Consider the following 24,350-nt stretch of genomic DNA (forward strand, 5'->3'; position numbering starts at 1 on the left):
AAAATGTTAAGGTCCTAGCTCATGTCCAAGCCACCAAACCCGGCTAAAAAGTGAATAATCGACAACTAAAACTTGAATTGTAATACTTCTTACTGGCTATTACTTCAACTTAGAAGCTTCTTCTGTGTTCTACTACGGTGCTTTTAGTGTCTCCGCATACCGCAGCACGCAACATAGCTTTGCAGACGATAAATGTAACCGTCTCAGAGAGAAAAGCGCCCAATGTGACGATCTGGCTTTAAGTCGATTCGATAACAAATGACGAAAAGGGACGGATTTCTCAGGTTTTTACTACGTATGAACACATTTCACATTCTCCCGTGCACTTCGGCTGCTAGGCCTCCTTTCATGCAAAATGTTAAGGTCCTAGCTCATGTCCAAGGCACCAAAGCCAGCTAAAAAGTCAAAAATCGATAACTAAAACTTGAATTTTACTACTTCTTACTGGCTATTACATCAACTTATAAGTTTCATCTGTGTTCTACTATGATGCTTTTAGTGTCTCCGCATACCGCAGCACGCGACATAGCTTTGCAGACGATAAATGTAACCGTTTCAGACAGAAGAGCTGCCAATGTGACGATGTGGCTTTAAGCCGATTCGATAACAAATGACGAAAACGGACAGATTTCTCAGGTTTTTACAACATATGAACACTTTTCACATTCTCCCGTGCAACGCGGCTTCCGGTCCTCCTTTCATGCAAAATCTTAAGGTCCTAGGTCATGTCCAAGCCACCAAAGCCGGGTAAAAAGTGAATAATCGACAACTAAAACTGGAATTGTACTACTTCTAACTGGCTATAGATTCAACTTAGAAGCTTCTTCTGTTTTCTACTATGGTGCTTTTAGTGTCTCCGCATACCGCAGCACGCCACATAGCTTTGCAGACGATAAATGTAACCGTCTCAGAGAGAAAAGAGGCCAATGGGACGATCTGGCTTTAAGTCGATTCGATAACAAATGACGAAAACGGACGGATTTCTCAGGTTTTTACTACATATGAACACTTTTCACATTCTCCCGGCAACGCGGCTGCTAGTCCTCCTTTCATGCAAAATCTTAAGGTCTTAGGTCATGTCCAAGCCACCAAAGCCGGGTAAAAAGTGAATAATCGACAACGAAAACTTGAATTGTACTACTTCTTACTAGCTATTGCTTCAACTTAGAAGCTTCTTCTGTGTTCTACTATGGTGCTTTTAGTGTCACCGCATACCGCAGCACGCGACATTGTTTTGCAGACGATAAATGTAACCGTTTCAGACAGAAGAGCGGCCAATGAGACGATCGGGCTTTAAGTCGATTCAATAACAAATGACGAAAACGGACGGATTTCTCAGGATTTTACTACATATGAACAGTTTTCACATTCTCCCGTGCAACGCGGCTGCAAGTCCTCCTTTCATGCAAAATCTTAAGGTCCTAGGTCATGTCCAAGACACCAAAGCCGGGTAAAAAGTGAATAATCGACAACTAAAACTGGAATTGTACTACTTCTTACTGGCTATAGATTCAACTTAGAAGCTTCTTCTGTGTTCTACTATGGTGCTTTTAGTGTCTCCGCATACCGCAGCACGCGACATAGCTTTGCAGACGATAAATGTAACCGTCTCAGAGAGAAAAGCGGCCAATGGGACGATCTGGCTTTAAGTCGATTCGATAACAAATGACGAAAACGGATGGATTTCTCAGGTTTTTACTACATATGAACACTTTTCACATTCTCCCGTGCAACGCGGCTGCTAGTCCTCCTTTCATGCAAAACCTTAAGGTCCTAGGTCATGTCCAAGCCACCAAAGCCGGCTGAAAAGTGAATAAGGGACATTTAAAACTTGAATTGTACTACTTCTTACTGACTATTGGTTCAACTTAGAAGCTTCTTCTGTGTACTACTATGGTGCTTATAGTGTCTCCGCATACCGCAGCACGCGACATAGCTTTTCAGACGATAAATGTAACCGTTTCAGAGAGAAGAGAGGCCAATGTGACGATCTGGCTCTAAGTCGACATGATAACAAATGACGAAAACGGACGGATTTCTCAGGCTTTTACTACATATGAACACTTTTCACATTCTCCCGGCAACGCGGCTGCTAGTTCTCCTTTCATGCAAAATCTTAAGGTCCTAGGTCATGTCCAAGCCACCAAAGCCGGCTAAAAAGTGAGTAATCGACAAAAAAACTTGAATTGTACTACTTCTTACTGGCTATTGCTTCAACTAAGAAGCTTCTCCTGTGTTCTACTATGGTGCTTTTAGTGTCTCCGCATACCGCAGCACGCGACATAGCTTTGCAGACGATAAATGTAAACGTTTCAGACAGAAGAGCGGCCCATGTGACGATCTGGCTTTAAGTCGATTCAATAACAAATGACGAAAACGGACGGATTTCTCAGGTTTTTACTACATATGAGCCCTTTTCACATTCTCCCGTGCAACGCGGCTGCAAGTCCTCCTTTCATGCAAAATCTTAAGGTCCTAGGTCATGTCCAAGCCACCAAAGCCGGCTAAAAAGTGAATAATCGACAACGAAAACTTGAATTGTACTACTTCTTACTGGCCATTGCTTCAACTTAGAAGCTTCTTCTGTGGTCTACTATGGTACTTTTAGTGTCTCCGCATACCGCAGCACGCGACATAGCTTTGCAGACGATAAATGTAACCGTCTCAGAGAGAAAAGCGGCCAATGTGACGATCTGGCTTTAAGTAGATTCGACAACAAATGACGAAAACGGACGTATTTCTCAGGTTTTTACGACATATGAACACTTTTCACATTCTCCCGTGCAACGCGGCTGCTACTCCTCCTTTCATGCAAAATCGTAAGGTTCAACCTCATAACCAGGGCACCAAAGCCGGCTAAAAATCAATAATCGATAACCACTGGCTATTGCTTCAACTTAGAAGCTTCTTCTGTGTTCTACTATGGTGCTTTTAGTGTCTCCGCATACCGCAGCAGGCGACATAGCTTTGCACACGATAAATGTAACCGTCTCAGAGAGAAAAGTGGCCAATGTGACGATCTGGCTTTAAGTCGATTCGAAAACAAATGACGAAAACGGACGGATTTCTCAGGTTTTTACTACATATGAACACTTTTCACATTCTCCCGTGCAACGCGGCTGCTAGTCCTCCTTTCATGCAAAATATTAAGGTCCTAGGTAATGTCCAAGCCATCAAAGCCGGCTAAAAGGTGAATAATGGACAACTAAAAGTTGAATTGTACTACTTCTTACTGGCTATTACTTCAACTTAGAAGCTTCTTCTGTGTTCTACTACGGTGCTTTTAGTGTCTCCGCATACCGCAGCACGCAACATAGCTTTGCAGACGATAAATGTAACCGTCTCATAGAGAAAAGCGGCCAATGTGACGATCTGGCTTTAAGTCGATTCGATAATAAATGACGAAAAGGGACGGATTTCTCAGGTTTTTACTACATATGAACACATTTTTACATTCTCCCGTGCACTTCGGCTGCTAGGCCTCCTTTCATGCAAAATGTTAAGGTCGTAGCTCATGTCCAAGGCACCAAAGCCAGCTAAAAAGTCAATAATCGATAACTAAAACTTGAATTGTACTACTTCTTACTGGCTATTACATCAACTTATAAGTTTCATCTGTGTTCTACTATGATGCTTTTAGTGTCTCCGCATACCGCAGCACGCGACATAGCTTTGCAGACGATAAATGTAACCGTTTCAGACAGAAGAGTGGCCAATGTGACGATGTGGCTTTAAGCTGATTCGATAACAAAAGACGAAAACGGACGGATTTCTCAGGTTTTTACAACATATGAACACTTTTCACATTCTCCCGTGCAACGCGGCTGCAGGTCCTCCTTTCATGCAAATTCTTAAGGTCCTAGGTAATGTCCAAGCCACCAAAGCCGGCTAAAAGTGAATAATCGACAACGAAAACTTGAATTGTACTACTTCTTACTGGCTATTGCTTCAACTTAGAAGCTTCTTCTGTGTTCTACTATGGTGCTTTTAGTGTCTCCGCATACCGCAGCACGCGACATTGCTTTGCAGACGATAAATGTAACCGTTTCAGACAGAAGAGCGGCCAATGAGACGATCTGGCTTTAAGTCGATTCAATGACAAATGACGAAAACGGACGGATTTCTCAGGAATTTACTACATATGAACAGTTTTCACATTCTCCCGTGAAACGCGGCTGCAAGTCCTCCTTTCATGCAAAATCTTAAGGCCCTAGGTCATGTCCAAGCCACCAAAGCCGGCTAAAAAGTAAATAATCGACAACTAAATTTTGAATTGTACTACTTCTTACTGGCTATTACTTCAACTTAGAAGCTTCCTCTGTGTTCTACTATGGTGCTTTTAGTATCTCCGCATACCGCAGCGCGCGACATAGTTTTGCAGACGATAAATTTAACCGTTTCAGACAGAAGAGCGGCCAATGAGACGATCTGGCTTTAAGTCGATTCGATAACAAATGACGAAAACGGACGAATTTCTCAGGTTTTTACTACAAATGAACACTTTTCACATTCTCCCGTGGAAAGTGGCTGTTAGTCCTCCTTTCATGCAAAATTTTAATTTCCTAGGTCATGTCCAAGCCACCAAAGCCGGCTAAAAAGTGAATAATCGACAACTAAAACTTGAATTGTACTACTTCTTACTGGCTATTACTTCAACATAGAAGCTTCTTCTGTGTTCTACTACGGTGCTTTTAGTGTCTCCGCATACCCCAGCACGCGACATAGCTTTGCAGACGATAAATGTAACCGTCTCAGAGAGAAAAGCGGCCAATGTGACGATCTGGCTTTAAGTCGATTCGATAACAAATGACGAAAACAGACGGATTTCTCAGGTTTTTACTACATATGAACACTTTTCACATTCTCCCGTGCAACGCGGCTGCAAGTCCACCTTTCATGCAAAATCTTAAGGTCCTAGGTAATGTCCAAGCCACCAAAGCCGGCTAAAAAGTGAATACTCGACAACGAAAACTTGAATTGTACTACATCTTACTGGCTATTGCTTCAACTTAGATGCTTCGTCTGTGTTCTACTATGGTGCTTTTAGTGTCTCCGCATACCGCAGTGCGCGACATAGTTTTGCAGACGATAAATTTAACCGTTTCAGACAGATGAGCGGCCAATGTGACGATCTGGCTTTAAGTCGATTCAATAACAAATGACGAAAACGGACGAATTTCTCTGGTTTTTACTACATATGAACACTTTTCACATTCTCCCGTGGAACGTGGCTGCTAGTCCTCCTTTCATGCAAAATCTTAAGGTCCTAGGTCATGTCCAAGCCACCAAAGCCGGCTAAAAAGTGAATAATGGACAACTAAAACTTGAATTGTACTACTTCTTACTGGCTATTACTTCAACTTAGAAGCTTCTTCTGTGTTCTACTATGGTGCTTTTAGTGTCTCCGCATACCGCAGCACGCGACATAGCTTTGCAGACGATAAATGTAACCGTCTCAGAGAGAAGAGCGGCCAATGTGACGATCGGGCTTTAAGTCGATTCGATAACAAATGACGAAAACGGACGGATTTCTCAGGTTTTTACTACATATGAACACTTTTCACATTCTCCCGTGCAACGCGGCTGTTAGTCCTCCTTTCATGCAAAATTTTAAGGTCCTAGGTCATGTCCAAGCCACCAAAGCCGGCTAAAAAGTGAATAATCGACAACTAAAACTTGAATTGTACTACTTCTTACTGGCTATTACTTCAACGTAGAAGCTTCTTCTGTGTTCTACTACGGTGCTTTTAGTGTCTCCGCATACCCCAGCACGCGACATAGCTTTGCAGACGATAAATGTAACCGTCTCAGAGAGAAAAGCGGCCAATGTGACGATCTGGCTTTAAGTCGATTCGATAACAAATGACGAAAACAGACGGATTTCTCAGGTTTTTACTACATATGAACACTTTTCACATTCTACCGTGGAACGCGGCTGCAAGTCCTCCTTTCATGCAAAATCTTAAGGTCCTAGGTCATGTCCAAGCCACCAAAGCCGGCTAAAAAGTAAATAATCGACAACTAAATTTTGAATTGTACTACTTATTACTGGCTATTACTTCAACTTAGAAGCTTCCTCTGTGTTCTACTATGGTGCTTTTAGTATCTCCGCATACCGCAGCGCGCGACATAGTTTTGCAGACGATAAATTTAACCGTTTCAGACAGAAGAGCGGCCAATGAGACGATCTGGCTTTAAGTCGATTCGATAACAAATGACGAAAACGGACGAATTTCTCAGGTTTTTACTACAAATGAACACTTTTCACATTCTCCCGTGGAACGTGGCTGTTAGTCCTCCTTTCATGCAAAATTTTAATTTTATTAGGTCATGTCCAAGCCACCAAAGCCGGCTAAAAAGTGAATAATCGACAACTAAAACTTGAATTGTACTACTTCTTACTGGCTATTACTTCAACATAGAAGCTTCTTCTGTGTTCTACTACGGTGCTTTTAGTGTCTCCGCATACCCCAGCACGCGACATAGCTTTGCAGGCGATAAATGTAACCGTCTCAGAGAGAAAAGCGGCCAATGTGACGATCTGGCTTTAAGTCGATTCGATAACAAATGACGAAAACAGACGGATTTCTCAGGTTTTTACTACATATGAACACTTTTCACATTCTCCCGTGCAACGCGGCTGCAAGTCGTCCTTTCGTGCAAAATCTTAAGGTCCTAGGTAATGTCCAAGCCACCAAAGCCGGCAAAAAAGTGAATACTCGACAACGAAAACTTGAATTGTACTACTTCTTACTGGCTATTACTTCAACTTAGAAGCTTCTTCTGTGTTCTACTATGGTGCTTTTAGTGTCTCCGCATACCGCAGCACGCGACATAGCTTTGCAGACGATAAATGTAACCGTCTCAGAGAGAAGAGCGGCCAATGTGACGATCGGGCTTTAAGTCGATTCGATAACAAATGACGAAAACGGACGGATTTCTCAGGTTTTTACTACATATGAACACTTTTCACATTCTCCCGTGCAACGCGGCTGTTAGTCCTCCTTTCATGCAAAATTTTAAGGTCCTAGGTCATGTCCAAGCCACCAAAGCCGGCTAAAAAGTGAATAATCGACAACTAAAACTTGAATTGTACTACTTCTTACTGGCTATTACTTCAACGTAGAAGCTTCTTCTGTGTTCTACTACGGTGCTTTTAGTGTCTCCGCATACCCCAGCACGCGACATAGCTTTGCAGACGATAAATGTAACCGTCTCAGAGAGAAAAGCGGCCAATGTGACGATCTGGCTTTAAGTCGATTCGATAACAAATGACGAAAACAGACGGATTTCTCAGGTTTTTACTACATATGAACACTTTTCACATTCTACCGTGGAACGCGGCTGCAAGTCCTCCTTTCATGCAAAATCTTAAGGTCCTAGGTCATGTCCAAGCCACCAAAGCCGGCTAAAAAGTAAATAATCGACAACTAAATTTTGAATTGTACTACTTATTACTGGCTATTACTTCAACTTAGAAGCTTCCTCTGTGTTCTACTATGGTGCTTTTAGTATCTCCGCATACCGCAGCGCGCGACATAGTTTTGCAGACGATAAATTTAACCGTTTCAGACAGAAGAGCGGCCAATGAGACGATCTGGCTTTAAGTCGATTCGATAACAAATGACGAAAACGGACGAATTTCTCAGGTTTTTACTACAAATGAACACTTTTCACATTCTCCCGTGGAACGTGGCTGTTAGTCCTCCTTTCATGCAAAATTTTAATTTTATTAGGTCATGTCCAAGCCACCAAAGCCGGCTAAAAAGTGAATAATCGACAACTAAAACTTGAATTGTACTACTTCTTACTGGCTATTACTTCAACATAGAAGCTTCTTCTGTGTTCTACTACGGTGCTTTTAGTGTCTCCGCATACCCCAGCACGCGACATAGCTTTGCAGGCGATAAATGTAACCGTCTCAGAGAGAAAAGCGGCCAATGTGACGATCTGGCTTTAAGTCGATTCGATAACAAATGACGAAAACAGACGGATTTCTCAGGTTTTTACTACAAATGAACACTTTTCACATTCTCCCGTGGAACGTGGCTGTTAGTCCTCCTTTCATGCAAAATTTTAATTTTATTAGGTCATGTCCAAGCCACCAAAGCCGGCTAAAAAGTGAATAATCGACAACTAAAACTTGAATTGTACTACTTCTTACTGGCTATTACTTCAACATAGAAGCTTCTTCTGTGTTCTACTACGGTGCTTTTAGTGTCTCCGCATACCCCAGCACGCGACATAGCTTTGCAGGCGATAAATGTAACCGTCTCAGAGAGAAAAGCGGCCAATGTGACGATCTGGCTTTAAGTCGATTCGATAACAAATGACGAAAACGGACGAATTTCTCAGGTTTTTACTACATATGAACACTTTTCACATTCTCCCGTGGAACGTGGCTGTTAGTCCTCCTTTCATGCAAAATTTTAAGGTCCTAGGTCATGACCAAGCCACTAAAGCCGGCTAAAAAGTGAATAATCGACAACTAAAACTTGAATTGTACTACTTCTTACTGGCTATTACTTCAACGTAGAAGCTTCTTCTGTGTTCTACTACGGTGCTTTTAGTGTCTCCGCATACACCAGCACGCGACATAGCTTTGCAGACGATAAATGTAACCGTCTCAGAGAGAAAAGCGGCCAATGTGACGATCTGGCTTTAAGTCGATTCGATAACAAATGACGAAAACGGACGGATTTCTCAGGTTTTTACTACGTATGAACACTTTTCACATTCTCCCGGCAACGCGGCTGCTAGTCCTCCTTTCATGCAAAATCTTAAGGTCCTATGTCATGTCCAAGCCACCAAAGCCCGCTAAAAAGTGAGTAATCGACAAAAAAACTTGAATTGTACTACTTCTTACTGGCTATTGCTTCAACTTAGAAGCTTCTCCTGTGTTCTACTATGGTGCTTTTAGTGTCTCCGCTTACCGCAGCACGCGACATAGCTTTGCAGACGATAAATGTAACCGTTTCAGACAGAAGAGCGGCCAATGTGACGATCTGGCTTTAAGTCGATTCAATAACAAATGACGAAAACGGACGGATTTCTCAGGTTTTTACTACATATGAACACTTTTCACATTCTCCCGTGCAACGCGGCTGCAAGTCCTCCTTTCATGCAAAATCTTAAGGTCCAAGGTCATGTCCAAGCCACCAAAGCCGGCTAAAAAGTGAATAATGGACAACTAAAACTTGAATTGTAATACTTCTTACTGGCTATTGCTTCAACTTAGAAGCTTCATCTGTGTTCTACTATGGTGCTTTTAGTGTCTCCGCATACCGCAGCACGCGACATAGCTTTGCAGACGATAAATGTAACCGTTTCAGACAGAAGAGCGGCCAAAGTGACGATCTGGCTTTAAGTCGATTCGATAACAAATGACGAAAACGGACGGATTTCTCAGGTTTTTACTACATATGAACACTTTTCACATTCTCCCGTGCAACTTGGCTGCAAGTGCTCCTTTCATGCAAAATCTTAAGGTCCTAGGTCATGTCAAAGCCACCAAAGCCGGCTAAAAAGTGAATAATGGACAACTAAAACTTGAATTGTACTACTTCTTACTGGCTATTACTTCAACTTAGAAGCTTCTTCTGTGTTCTACTACGGTGCTTTTAGTGTCTCCGCATACCCCAGCACGCGACATAGCTTTGCAGACGACAAATGTAACCGTCTCAGAGAGAAAAGCGACCAATGTGACGATCTGGCTTTAAGTCGATTCGATAACAAATGACGAAATCAGACGGATTTCTCAGGTTTTTACTACATATGAACACTTTTCACATTCTCCCGTGGAACGTGGCTGCTAGTCCTCCTTTCATGCAAAATCTTAAGGTCCTAGGTCATGTCCAAGCCACCAAAGCCGGCTAAAAAGTGAATAATCGACAACTAAATTTTGAATTGTACTACTTCTTACTGGCTATTACTTCAACTTAGAAGCTTCCTCTGTGTTCTACTATGGTGCTTTTAGTGTCTCCGCATACCGCAGCGTGCGACATAGTTTTGCAGACGATAAATTTAACCGTTTCAGACAGAAGAGCGGCCAATGTGACGATCTGGCTTTAAGTCGATTCAATAACAAATGACGAAAACGGACGAATTTCTATGGTTTTTACTACATATGAACACTTTTCACATTCTCCCGTGGAACGTGGCTGCTAGTCCTCCTTTCATGCAAAATCTTAAGGTCCTAGGTCATGTCCAAGCCACCAAAGCCGGCTAAAAAGTGAATAATCGACAACTAAAACTTGAATTGTACTACTTCTTACTGGCTATTAGTTCAACTTATAAGCTTCTTCTGTGTTCTACTATGGTGATTTTAGTGTCTCCGCATACCGCAGCACGCGACATAGCTTTGCAGACGATAAATGTAACCATCTCAGAGAGAAAAGCGGCCAATGAGACGATCTGGCTTTAAGTCGATTCGATAACAAATGACGAAAACGGACGGATTTCTCAGGTTTGTACTACATATGAACACTTTTCACATTCTCCAGTGCAACGCGGCTGCAGGTCCTCCTTTCATGCAAAATCTTAAGGTCCTAGGTAATGTCCAAGCCACCAAAGCCGGCTAAAAAGTGAATAATCGACAACGAAAACTTGAATTGTACTACTTCTTACTGGCTATTGCTTCAACTTAGATGCTTCGTCTGTGTTCTACTATGGTGCTTTTAGTGTCTCCGCATACCGCAGCACGCGACATTGCTTTGCAGACGATAAATGTAACCGTCTCAGAGAGAAAAGCGGCCAATGTGACGATCTGGCTTTAAGTCGATTCGATAACAAATGACGAAAACAGACGGATTTCTCAGGTTTTTACTACATATGAACACTTTTCACATTCTACCGTGCATCGCGGCTGCAAGTCCTCCTTTCATGCAAAATCTTAAGGTCCTAGGTCAAGTCAAAGCCACCAAAGCCGGTTAAAAAGTGAATAATGGACAACTAAAACTTGAATTGTACTACTTCTTACTGGCTATTGCTTCAACTTAGAAGCTTCTTCTGTGTTCTACTATGGTGCTTTTAGTGTCCCCGCATACCGCAGCACGCGACATAGCTTTGCAGACGATAAATGTAACCGTTTCAGACAGAAGAGCGGCCAATGTGACGATGTGGCTTTAAACCGATTCGATAACAAATGACGAAAACGGACGGATTTCTCAGGTTTTTACAACATATGAACACTTTTCACATTCTCCCGTGCAACGCGGCTTCAGGTCCTCCTTTCATGCAAAATCTTAAGGTCCTAGGTAATGTCCAAGCCACCAAAGCCGGCTAAAAAGTGAATAATCGAAAACGAAAACTTGAATTGTACTACTTCTTACTGGCTATTGCTTCAACTTAGAAGCTTCTTCTGTGTTCTACTATGGTGCTTTTAGTGACTCCGCATACCGCAGCACGCGACATTGCTTTGCAGACGATAAATGTAACCGTTTCATACAGAAGAGCGGCCAATGAGACGATCTGGCTTTAAGTCGATTCAATAACAAATGACGAAAACGGACGGATTTCTCAGGATTGTACTACATATGAACAGTTTTCACATTCTCCTGTGCAACGCGGCTGCAAGTCCTCCTTTCATGCAAAATCTTAAGGTCCTAGGTCATGTCAAAGCCACCAAAGCCGGTTAAAAAGTGAATAATGGACAACTAAAACTTGAATTGTACTACTTCTTACTATCTATTGCTTCAACTTAGAAGCTTCTTCTGTGTTCTACTATGGTGCTTTTAGTGTCTCCGCATACCGCAGCACGCGACATAGCTTTGCAGACGATAAATGTAACCATCTCAGAGAGAAAAGCGGCCAATGTGACGATCTGGCTTTAAGTCGATTCGATAACAAATGACGAAAACTGACGGATTTCTCAGGTTTGTACTACATATGAGCACTTTTCACATTCTCCTGTGCAACGCGGCTGCAGGTCCTCCTTTCATGCAAAATCTTAAGGTCTTAGGTAATGTCCAAGCCACCAAAGCCGGCTAAAATGTGAATAATCGACAACTAAATTTTGAATTGTACTACTTCTTACTGGCTATTACTTCAACTTAGAAGCTTCCTCTGTGTTCTACTATGGTGCTTTTAGTGTCTCCGCATACCGCAGCGTGCGACATAGTTTTGCAGACGATAAATTTAACCGTTTCAGACAGAAGAGCGGCCAATGTGACGATCTGGCTTTAAGTCGATTCAATAACAAATGACGAAAACGGACGAATTTCTCAGGTTTTTACTACATATGAACACTTTTCACATTCTCCCGTGGAACGTGGCTGCTAGTCCTCCTTTCATGCAAAATCTTAAGGTCCTACGTCATGTCCAAGCCAAAAAAGCCGGCTAAAAAGTGAATAATCGACAACTAAAACTTGAATTGTACTCCTTCTTACTGGCTATTACTTCAACTTAGAAGCTTCTTCTGTGTTCTACTATGGTGCTTTTAGTGTCTCCGCATACCGCAGCACGCGACATAGCTTTGCAGACGATAAATGTAACCGTCTCAGAGAGAAAAGCGGCCAATGTGACGATCTGGATTTAAGTCGATTCGATAACAAATGACGAAAACGGACGGATTTCTTAGGTTTGTACTACATATGAACACTTTTCACATTCTCCAGTGCAACGCGGCTGCAGGTCCTCCTTTCATGCATAATCTTAAGGTCTTAGGTAATGTCCAAGCCACCAAAGCCGGCTAAAAAGTGAATAATCGACAACTAAATTTTGAATTGTACTACTTCTTACTGGCTATTACTTCAACTTAGAAGCTTCCTCTGTGTTCTACTATGGTGCTTTTAGTGTCTCCGCATACCGCAGCGTGCGACATAGTTTTGCAGACGATAAATTTAACCGTTTCAGACAGAAGAGCGGCCAATGTGACGATCTGGCTTTAAGTCGATTCAATAACAAATGACGAAAACGGACGGATTTCTCAGGATTGTACTACATATGAACAGTTTTCACATTCTCCTGTGCAACGCGGCTGCAAGTCCTCCTTTCATGCAAAATCTTAAGGTCCTAGGTCATGTCAAAGCCACCAAAGCCGGTTAAAAAGTGAATAATGGACAACTAAAACTTGAATTGTACTACTTCTTACTGGCTATTGCTTCAACTTAGAAGCTTCTTCTGTGTTCTACTATGGTGCTTTTAGTGTCTCCGCATACCGCAGCACGCGACATACCTTTGCAGACGATAAATGTAACCGTTTCAGACAGAAGAGCGGCCAATGTGACGATCTGGCTTTAAGTCGATTCGATAACAAATGACGAAAACTGACGGATTTCTCAGGTTTGTACTACATATGAGCACTTTTCACATTCTCCTGTGCAACGCGGCTGCAGGTCCTCCTTTCATGCAAAATCTTAAGGTCTTAGGTAATGACCAAGCCACCAAAGCCGGCTAAAAAGTGAATAATCGACAACTAAATTTTGAATTGTACTACTTCTTACTGGCTATTACTTCAACTTAGAAGCTTCCTCTGTGTTCTACTATGGTGCTTTTAGTGTCTCCGCATACCGCAGCGTGCGACATAGTTTTGCAGACAATAAATTTAACCGTTTCAGACAGAAGAGCGGCCAATGTGACGATCTGGCTTTAAGTCGATTCAATAACAAATGACGAAAACGGACGAATTTCTCAGGTTTTTACTACATATGAACACTTTTCACATTCTCCCGTGGAACGTGGCTGCTAGTCCTCCTTTCATGCAAAATCTTAAGGTCCTACGTCATGTCCAAGCCAAAAAAGCCGGCTAAAAAGTGAATAATCGGCAACTAAAACTTGAATTGTACTCCTTCTTACTGGCTATTACTTCAACTTAGAAGCTTCTTCTGTGTTCTACTATGGTGCTTTTAGTGTCTCCGCATACCGCAGCACGCGACATAGCTTTGCAGACGATAAATGTAACCATCTCAGAGAGAAAAGCGGCCAATGTGACGATCTGGCTTTAAGTCGATTCGATAACAAATGACGAAAACGGACGGATTTCTTAGGTTTGTACTACATATGAACACTTTTCACATTGTCCAGTGCAACGCGGCTGCAGGTCCTCCATTCATGCAAAATCTTAAGGTCCTAGGTAATGTCCAAGCCACCAAAGCCGGCTAAAAAGTGAATAATCGACAACGAAAACTTGAATTGTACTACTTCTTACTGGCTATTGCTTCAACTTAGATGCTTCGTCTGTGTTCTACTATGGTGCTTTTAGTGTCTCCGCATACCGCAGCACGCGACATTGCTTTGCAGACGATAAATGTAACCGTCTCAGAGAGAAAAGCGGCCAATGTGACGATGTGGCTTTAAACCGATTCGATAACAAATGACGAAAACAGACGGATTTCTCAGGTTTTTACAACATATGAACACTTTTCACATTCTCCCGTGCAACGCGGCTTCAGGTCCTCCTTTCATGCAAAATCTTAAGGTCCTAGGTAATGTCCAAGCCACCAAAGCCGGCTAAAAAGTGAATAATCGACAACGAAAACTTGAATTGTACTACTTCTTACTGGCTATTGCTTCAACTTAGAAGCTTCTTCTGTGTTCTACTATGGTGCTTTTAGTGTCTCCGCATACCGCAGCACGCGACATTGCTTTGCAGACGATAAATGTAACCGTTTCATACAGAAGAGCGGCCAATGAGGCGATCTGGCTTTAAGTCGATTCAATAACAAATGACGAAAACGGACGGATTTCTCAGGATTGTACTACATATGAACAGTTTTCACATTCTCCCGTGCAACGCGGCTGCAAGTCCTCCTTTCATGCAAAATCATAAGGTCCTAGGTCATGTCAAAGCCACCAAAGATGGCTCAAAAGTGAATAATCGACAACTAAAACTTGAATTGTACTACTTCTTACTGGCTATTACTTCAACTTAGAAGCTTCTTCTGTGTTCTACTACGGTGCTTTTAGTGTCTCCGCATACCGCAGCACGCAACATAGCTTTGCAGACGATAAATGTAACCGTCTCAGAGAGAAAAGCGGCCAATGTGACGATCTGGCTTTAAGTCGATTCGATAACAAATGACGAAAAGGGACGGATTTCTCAGGTTTTTACTACATATGAACACATTTCACATTCTCCCGTGCACTTCGGCTGCTAGGCCTCCTATCATGCAAAATGTTAAGGTCCTAGCTCATGTCCAAGGCACCAAAGCCAGCTAAAAAGTCAATAATCGATAACTAAAACTTGAATTGTACTACTTCTTACTGGCTATTACATCAACTTATAAGTTTCATCTGTGTTCTACTATGATGCTTTTAGTGTCTCCGCATACCGCAGCACGCGACATAGCTTTGCAGACGATAAATGTAACCGTTTCAGACAGAAGAGCGGCCAATGTGACGATGTGGCTTTAAGCCGATTCGATAACAAATGACGAAAACGGACGGATTTCTCAGGTTTTTACAACATATGAAAACTTTTCACATTCTCCCGTGCAACGCGGCTGCAGGTCCTCCTTTCATGCAAAATCTTAAGGTCCTAGGTAATGTCCAAGCCACCAAAGCCGGCTAAAAAGTGAATAATCAACAACGAAAACTTGAATTGTACTACTTCTTACTGGCTATTGCTTCAACTTAGAAGCTTCTTCTGTGTTCTACTATGGTGCTTTTAGTGTCTCCGCATACCGCAGCACGCGACATTGCTTTGCAGACGATAAATGTAACCGTTTCAGACAGAAGAGCGGCCAATGAGACGATCTGGCTTTAAGTCGATTCAATAACAAATGACGAAAACGGTCGGATTTCTCAGGATTTTACTACATATGAACAGTTTTCACATTATCCCGTGCAACGCGGCTGCTAACCTCCTTTCATGCAAAACCTTAAGGTCCTAGGTAATGTCCAAGCCACCAAAGCCGGCTAAAAAGTGAATAATCGACAACGAAAACTTGAATTGTACTACTTCTTACTGGCTATTGCTTCAACTTAGAAGCTTCTTCTGTGTTCTACTATGGTGCTTTTAGTGTCTCCGCATACCGCAGCACGCGACATTGCTTTGCAGACGATAAATGTAACCGTTTCAGACAGAAGAGCGGCCAATGTGACGATCTGGCTCTAAGTCGACATGATAACAAATGACGAAAACAGACGGATTTCTCAGGTTTATACTACATATGAACACTTTTCACTTTCTCCCGGCAACGCGGCTGCTAGTCCTCCTTTCATGCAAAATCTTAAGGTCCTATGTCATGTCCAAGCCACCAAAGCCGGCTAAATAGTGAATAATCGACAACAAAAACTTTAATTGTACTACTTCTTACTGGATATTGCTTCAACTTAGAAGCTTCTTCTGTGTACTACTACGGTGCTTTTAGTGTCTCCGAATACCGCAGCACGCGACATAGGTTTTCAGACGATAAATGTAACCGTTTCAGAGAGAAGAGCCTCCAATGTGACGATCTGGCTCTAAGTCGACATGATAACAAATGACGAAAACAGACGGAATTCTCAGGTTTTTACTACATATGAACACTTTTCACATTCTCCCGTGCAACGCGGCAGCTAGTCCTCCTTTCATGCAAAATCTTAAGGTCCTAGGTCATGTCCAAGCCACCAAATCCGGCTAAAAAGTGAATAATCGATAACTAAAACTTGAATTGTACTACTTTTTACTGGCTATTGCTTCAACTTAGAAGCTTCTCCTGTGTTCTACTATGGTGCTTTTAGTGTCTCCGCATACCGCAGCACGCGACATAGCTTTGCAGACGATAAATGTAACCGTTTCAGACAGAAGAGCGGCCAATGTGACGATCTGGCTTCAAGTCGATTCCATAACAAATGACGAAAACGGACGTAATTCTCAGGTTTGTACTACATATGAACACTTTTCACATTCTCCCGTGCAACGCGGCTGCTAGTCCTCTTTTCATGCAAAATCTTAAGGTCCTAGGTCATGTCCAAGCCACCAAAGCCGGAAAACAGTGAATAATCGACAACTAAAACTAGAATTGTACTACTTCTTACTGGCTATTGCTTCAACTTAGGAGCTTCTTCTGTGTACTACTATGGTGCTTTTAATGTCTCCGCATACCGCAGCACGCGACATAGCTTTGCAGACGATAAATGTAAATGTCTCAGACAGAAGAGCGGCCAATGTGACGAACTGGCTTTAAGTCGATTCGATAACAAATGACGTAAACGGACGGATTTCTCAGGTTTTTACTACATATGAACACTTTGCACATTCTCCCGTGCAACGCGGCTGCAATTCCTCCTTTCATGCAAAATCTTAAGGTCCTAGGTCATGTCCAAGCCGCCAAAGCCGGCTAAATAGTGAATAATCGACAACTAAAATTTGAATTGTACTACTTCTTACTGGCTATTGCTTCAACTTAGAAGCTTCTTCTGTGTTCTACTATGGTGCTTTTAGTGTCTCCGCATACCGCAGCACGCGACATAGCTTTGCAGACGATAAATGTAACCGTTTCAGACAGAAGAGCGGCCAATGTGACGATCTGGCTTTAAGTCGATTCGATAACAAATGACGAAAACGGACGGATTTCTCAGGTTTTTACTACATATGAACACTTTTCACATTCTCCCGTGCAACGCGGCTGCAAGTCCTCCTTTCATGCAAAATCTTAAGGTCCTAGGTCATGTCCAAGCCACCAAAGCCGGCTAACTAGTGAATAATCGACAACTAAAACTTGAATTGTACTACTTCTTACTGGCTATTGCTTCAACTTAGAAGCTTCTTCTGTGTTCTACTATGGTGCTTTTAGTGTCTCCGCATACCGCAGCACGCGACATAGCTTTGCAGACGATAAATGTAACCGTTTCAGACAGAAGAGCGGCCAAAGTGACGATCTGGCTTTAAGTCGATTCGATAACAAATGACGTAAACGGACGGATTTCTCAGGTTTTTACTACATATGAACACATTTCACATTCTCCCGTGCAACGCGGCTCCAAGTCCTCCTTTCATGCAAAATCTTATGGTCCTAGGTCATGTCCAAGCCACCAAAGCCGGCTAAATAGTGAATAATCGACAACTAAAACTTGAATTGTACTACTTCTTACTGGCTATTGCTGCAACTTAGAAGCTTCTTCTGTGTTCTTCTATGGTGCTTTTAGTGTCTCCGCATACCGCAACACGCGACATAGCTTTGCAGACGATAAATGTAACCGTTTCAGACAGAAGAGCGGCCAATGTGGCGATCTGGCTTTAAGTCGATTCGATAACAAATGACGAAAACGGACGGATTTCTCAGGTTTTTACTACATATGAACACTTTTCACATTCTCCCGTGCAACGCCGCTGCAAGTCCTCCTTTCATGCAAAATCTTAAGGTCCTAGGTCATGTCCAAGCCACCAAAGCCGGCTAACTAGTGAATAATCGACAACTAAAACTTGAATTGTACTACTTCTTACTGGCTATTGCTTCAACTTAGAAGCTTCTTCTGTGTTCTACTATGGTGCTTTTAAGGTCTCCGCATACCGCAGCACGCGACATAGCTTTGCAGACGATAAATGTAACCGTTTCAGACAGAAGAGCGGCCAATGTGACGATCTGGCTTTAAGTCGATTCGATAACAAATGACGTAAACGGACGGATTTCTCAGGTTTTTACTACATATGAACACTTTGCACATTCTCCCGTGCAACGCGGCTGCAAGTCCTCCTTTCATGCAAAATCTTATGGTCCTAGGTCATGTCCAAGCCACCAAAGCCGGCTAAATAGTGAATAATCGACAACTAAAACTTGAATTGTACTACTTCTTACTGGCTATTGCTGCAACTTAGAAGCTTCTTCTGTGTTCTTCTATGGTGCATTTAGTGTCTCCGCATACCGCAGCACGCGACATAGCTTTGCAGACGATAAATGTAACCGTTTCAGACAGAAGAGCGGCCAATGTGGCGATCTGGCTTTAAGTCGATTCGATAACAAATGACGTAAACGGACGGATTTCTCAGGTTTTTACTACATATGAACACTTTGCACATTCTCCCGTGCAACGCGGCTGCAAGGCCTCCTTTCATGCAAAATCTTAAGGACCTAGGTCATGTCCAAGCCATCAAAGCCGGCTAAAAAGTGAATAATCGACAACTAAAACTTGAATTGTACTACTTCTTACTGGCTATTGGTTCAACTTAGAAGCATCTTCTGTGTTCTATTAAGGTGCTTTTAGTGTCTCCGCATACCGCAGCACGCGACATAGCTTTGCAGACGATAAATGTAACCGTCTCAGAGAGAAAAGCGGCCAATGTGACGATCTGGCTTTAAGTCGATTCGATAACAAATGACGAAAACGGACGGATTTCTCAGGTTTTTACTACATATGAAAACTTTTCACAATCTCCCGTGCAACGCGGCTGCTAGTCCTCCTTTCATGCAAAATCTTAAGGTCCTAGGTCATGTCCAAGCCACCAAAGCCGGCCAAAAAGTGAATAATCGACAACTAAAACTTGAATTGTACTACTTCTTACTGGCTATTGCTTCAACTTAGAAGCTTCTTCTGTGTTCTACTATGGTGCTTTTAGTGTCTCCGCATACCGCAGCACGCGACATAGCTTTGCAGACGATAAATGAAACCAACTCAGAGAGAAAAACGTCCAATGTGACGATCTGGCTTTAAGTCGATTTGATAACAAATGACGAAAAAGGACGGATTTCTCAGGTTTTTACTACATATGAACACATTTCACATTCTCCCGTGCACTTCGGCTGCTAGTCCTCCTTTCATGCAAAATCTTAAGGTCCTAGGTCATGTCCAAGCCACCAAAGCAGGAAAACAGTGAATAATCGACAACTACAACTTGAATTGTACTACTTCTTACTGGCTATTGCTTCAACTTAGAAGCTTCTTCTGTGTTCTACTATGGTGCTTTTAGTGTCTCCGCATACCGCAGCACGCGACATAGCTTTGCAGACGATAAATGTAACCGTTTCAGACAGAAGAGCGGCCAATGTGACGATGTGGCTTTAAGTCGATTCGATAACAAATGACGAAAACGGACGGATTTCTCAGGTTTTTACTACATATGAACACTTTGCACATTCTCCCGTGCAACGCGGCTGCAAGTCCTCCTTTCATGTAAAATCTTAAGGTCCTAGGTCATGTCCAAGCCACCAAAGCCGGCTAAATAGTGAATAATCGACAACTAAAACTTGAATTGTATTACTTCTTACTGGCTATTGCTTCAACTTAGAAGCTTCTTCTGTGTTCTACTATGGTGCTCTTAGTGTCTCCGCATACCGCAGCACGCGACATAGTTTTGCAGACGATAAATGTAACCGTCTCAGAGAGAAAAACGGCCAATTTGACAATCTGGCTTTAAGTCGATTCGATAACAAATGACGAAAACGGACGGATCTCTCAGGTTTTTACTACATATGAACACATTTAACATTCTCCCGTGCAACGCGGCTGCTAGTCCTCCTTTCATGCAAAATCTTAAGGTCCTAGGTCATGTCCAAGCCACCAAAGCCAGCTAAAAAGTGAATAATCGACAACTAAAACTTGAATTATACTACTTCTTACTAGCTATTGCTTCAACTTAGAAGCTTCTTCTGTGTTCTACTACGGTGCTTTTAGTGTCTCCGCATACCGCAGCACGCGACATAGCTTTGCAGACGATAAATGTAACCGTTCCAGACAGAAGAGCGGCCAATGTGACGATCTGGCTTTAAGTCGATTATATAACAAATGACGTAAACGGACGGATTTCTCAGGTTTTTACTACATATGAACACTTTGCACATTCTCCCGTGCAACGCGGCTGCAAGTCCTCCTTTCATGCAAAATCTTAAGGTCCTAGGTCATGTCCAAGCCACCAAATCAGGCTAAAAAGTGAATAATCGACAACTAAAACTTGAATTGTACTACTTTTTACTGGCTATTGCTTCAACTTAGAAGCTTCCCCTGTGTTCTACTATGGTGCTTTTAGTGTCTCCGCATACCGCAGCACGCGACATAGCTTTGCAGACGATAAATGTAACCGTTTCAGACAGAAGAGCGGCCAATGTGACGATCTGCCTTTAAGTCGATTCGATAACAAATGACGAAAACGGACGGAATTCTCAGGTTTGTACTACATATGAACACTTTTCACATTCTCCCGTGCAACGCGGCTGCTAGTCCTCTTTTCATGCAAAATCTTAAGGTCCTAGGTCATGTCCGAGCCACCAAAGCAGGAAAACAGTGAATAATCGACAACTAAAACTTGAATTGTACTACTTCTTACTGGCTATTGCTTCAACTTAGGAGCTTCTTCTGTGTACTACTATGGTGCTTTTAGTGTCTCCGCATACCGCAGCACGCAACATAGCTTTGCACACGGTAAATGTAACCGTTTCAGAGAGAAGAGCGGCCTATGTGCCGATCTGGCTCTAAGTCGACATGATAACAAATGTTGAAAACAGACGGATTTCTCAGGTTTTTACTAGATATGAACACTTTCCACAATCTCCCGTGCAACGCGGCTGCAGGTCCTCGATTCATGCAAAATCGTAAGGTCCTAGGTCATGTCCAAGCCACCAAAGCCGGCTAAATAGTGAATAATCGACAACTAAAACTTGAATTGTACTACTTCTTACTGGCTATTGCTTCAACTTAGAAGCTTCTTCTGTGTTCTACTATGGTGCTTTTAGTGTCTCCGCATACCGCAGCACGCGACATTGCTTTGCAGACGATAAATGTAACCGTTTCATACAGAAGAGCGGCCAATGAGGCGATCTGGCTTTAAGTCGATTCAATAACAAATGACGAAAACGGACGGAATTCTCAGGATTGTACTACATATGAACAGTTTTCACATTCTCCCGTGCAACGCGGCTGCAAGTCCTCCTTTCATGCAAAATCATAAGGTCCTAGGTCATGTCAAAGCCACCAAAGATGGCTCAAAAGTGAATAATCGACAACTAAAACTTGAATTGTACTACTTCTTACTGGCTATTACTTCAACTTAGAAGCTTCTTCTGTGTTCTACTACGGTGCTTTTAGTGTCTCCGCATACCGCAGCACGCAACATAGCTTTGCAGACGATAAATGTAACCGTCTCAGAGAGAAAAGCGGCCAATGTGACGATCTGGCTTTAAGTCGATTCGATAACAAATGACGAAAAGGGACGGATTTCTCAGGTTTTTACTACATATGAACACATTTCACATTCTCCCGTGCACTTCGGCTGCTAGGCCTCCTATCATGCAAAATGTTAAGGTCCTAGCTCATGTCCAAGGCACCAAAGCCAGCTAAAAAGTCAATAATCGATAACTAAAACTTGAATTGTACTACTTCTTACTGGCTATTACATCAACTTATAAGTTTCATCTGTGTTCTACTATGATGCTTTTAGTGTCTCCGCATACCGCAGCACGCGACATAGCTTTGCAGACGATAAATGTAACCGTTTCAGACAGAAGAGCGGCCAATGTGACGATGTGGCTTTAAGCCGATTCGATAACAAATGACGAAAACGGACGGATTTCTCAGGTTTTTACAACATATGAAAACTTTTCACATTCTCCCGTGCAACGCGGCTGCAGGTCCTCCTTTCATGCAAAATCTTAAGGTCCTAGGTAATGTCCAAGCCACCAAAGCCGGCTAAAAAGTGAATAATCAACAACGAAAACTTGAATTGTACTACTTCTTACTGGCTATTGCTTCAACTTAGAAGCTTCTTCTGTGTTCTACTATGGTGCTTTTAGTGTCTCCGCATACCGCAGCACGCGACATTGCTTTGCAGACGATAAATGTAACCGTTTCAGACAGAAGAGCGGCCAATGAGACGATCTGGCTTTAAGTCGATTCAATAACAAATGACGAAAACGGTCGGATTTCTCAGGATTTTACTACATATGAACAGTTTTCACATTATCCCGTGCAACGCGGCTGCTAACCTCCTTTCATGCAAAACCTTAAGGTCCTAGGTAATGTCCAAGCCACCAAAGCCGGCTAAAAAGTGAATAATCGACAACGAAAACTTGAATTGTACTACTTCTTACTGGCTATTGCTTCAACTTAGAAGCTTCTTCTGTGTTCTACTATGGTGCTTTTAGTGTCTCCGCATACCGCAGCACGCGACATTGCTTTGCAGACGATAAATGTAACCGTTTCAGACAGAAGAGCGGCCAATGTGACGATCTGGCTCTAAGTCGACATGATAACAAATGACGAAAACAGACGGATTTCTCAGGTTTATACTACATATGAACACTTTTCACTTTCTCCCGGCAACGCGGCTGCTAGTCCTCCTTTCATGCAAAATCTTAAGGTCCTATGTCATGTCCAAGCCACCAAAGCCGGCTAAATAGTGAATAATCGACAACAAAAACTTTAATTGTACTACTTCTTACTGGATATTGCTTCAACTTAGAAGCTTCTTCTATGTACTACTACGGTGCTTTTAGTGTCTCCGAATACCGCAGCACGCGACATAGGTTTTCAGACGATAAATGTAACCGTTTCAGAGAGAAGAGCCTCCAATGTGACGATCTGGCTCTAAGTCGACATGATAACAAATGACGAAAACAGACGGAATTCTCAGGTTTTTACTACATATGAACACTTTTCACATTCTCCCGTGCAACGCGGCAGCTAGTCCTCCTTTCATGCAAAATCTTAAGGTCCTAGGTCATGTCCAAGCCACCAAATCCGGCTAAAAAGTGAATAATCGATAACTAAAACTTGAATTGTACTACTTTTTACTGGCTATTGCTTCAACTTAGAAGCTTCTCCTGTGTTCTACTATGGTGCTTTTAGTGTCTCCGCATACCGCAGCACGCGACATAGCTTTGCAGACGATAAATGTAACCGTTTCAGACAGAAGAGCGGCCAATGTGACGATCTGGCTTCAAGTCGATTCCATAACAAATGACGAAAACGGACGTAATTCTCAGGTTTGTACTACATATGAACACTTTTCACATTCTCCCGTGCAACGCGGCTGCTAGTCCTCTTTTCATGCAAAATCTTAAGGTCCTAGGTCATGTCCAAGCCACCAAAGCCGGAAAACAGTGAATAATCGACAACTAAAACTTGAATTGTACTACTTCTTACTGGCTATTGCTTCAACTTAGGAGCTTCTTCTGTGTACTACTATGGTGCTTTTAGTGTCTCCGCATACCGCAGCACGCGACATAGCTTTGCAGACGATAAATGTAAATGTCTCAGACAGAAGAGCGGCCAATGTGACGATCTGGCTTTAAGTCGATTCGATAACAAATGACGTAAACGGACGGATTTCTCAGGTTTTTACTACATATGAACACTTTGCACATTCTCCCGTGCAACGCGGCTGCAATTCCTCCTTTCATGCAAAATCTTAAGGTCCTAGGTAATGTCCAAGCCGCCAAAGCCGGCTAAATAGTGAATAATCGACAACTAAAATTTGAATTGTACTACTTCTTACTGGC

Source organism: Schistocerca gregaria, unplaced genomic scaffold (assembly GCF_023897955.1).
Source record: "Schistocerca gregaria isolate iqSchGreg1 unplaced genomic scaffold, iqSchGreg1.2 ptg000351l, whole genome shotgun sequence".
Lineage (NCBI taxonomy): Eukaryota > Metazoa > Arthropoda > Insecta > Orthoptera > Acrididae > Schistocerca > Schistocerca gregaria.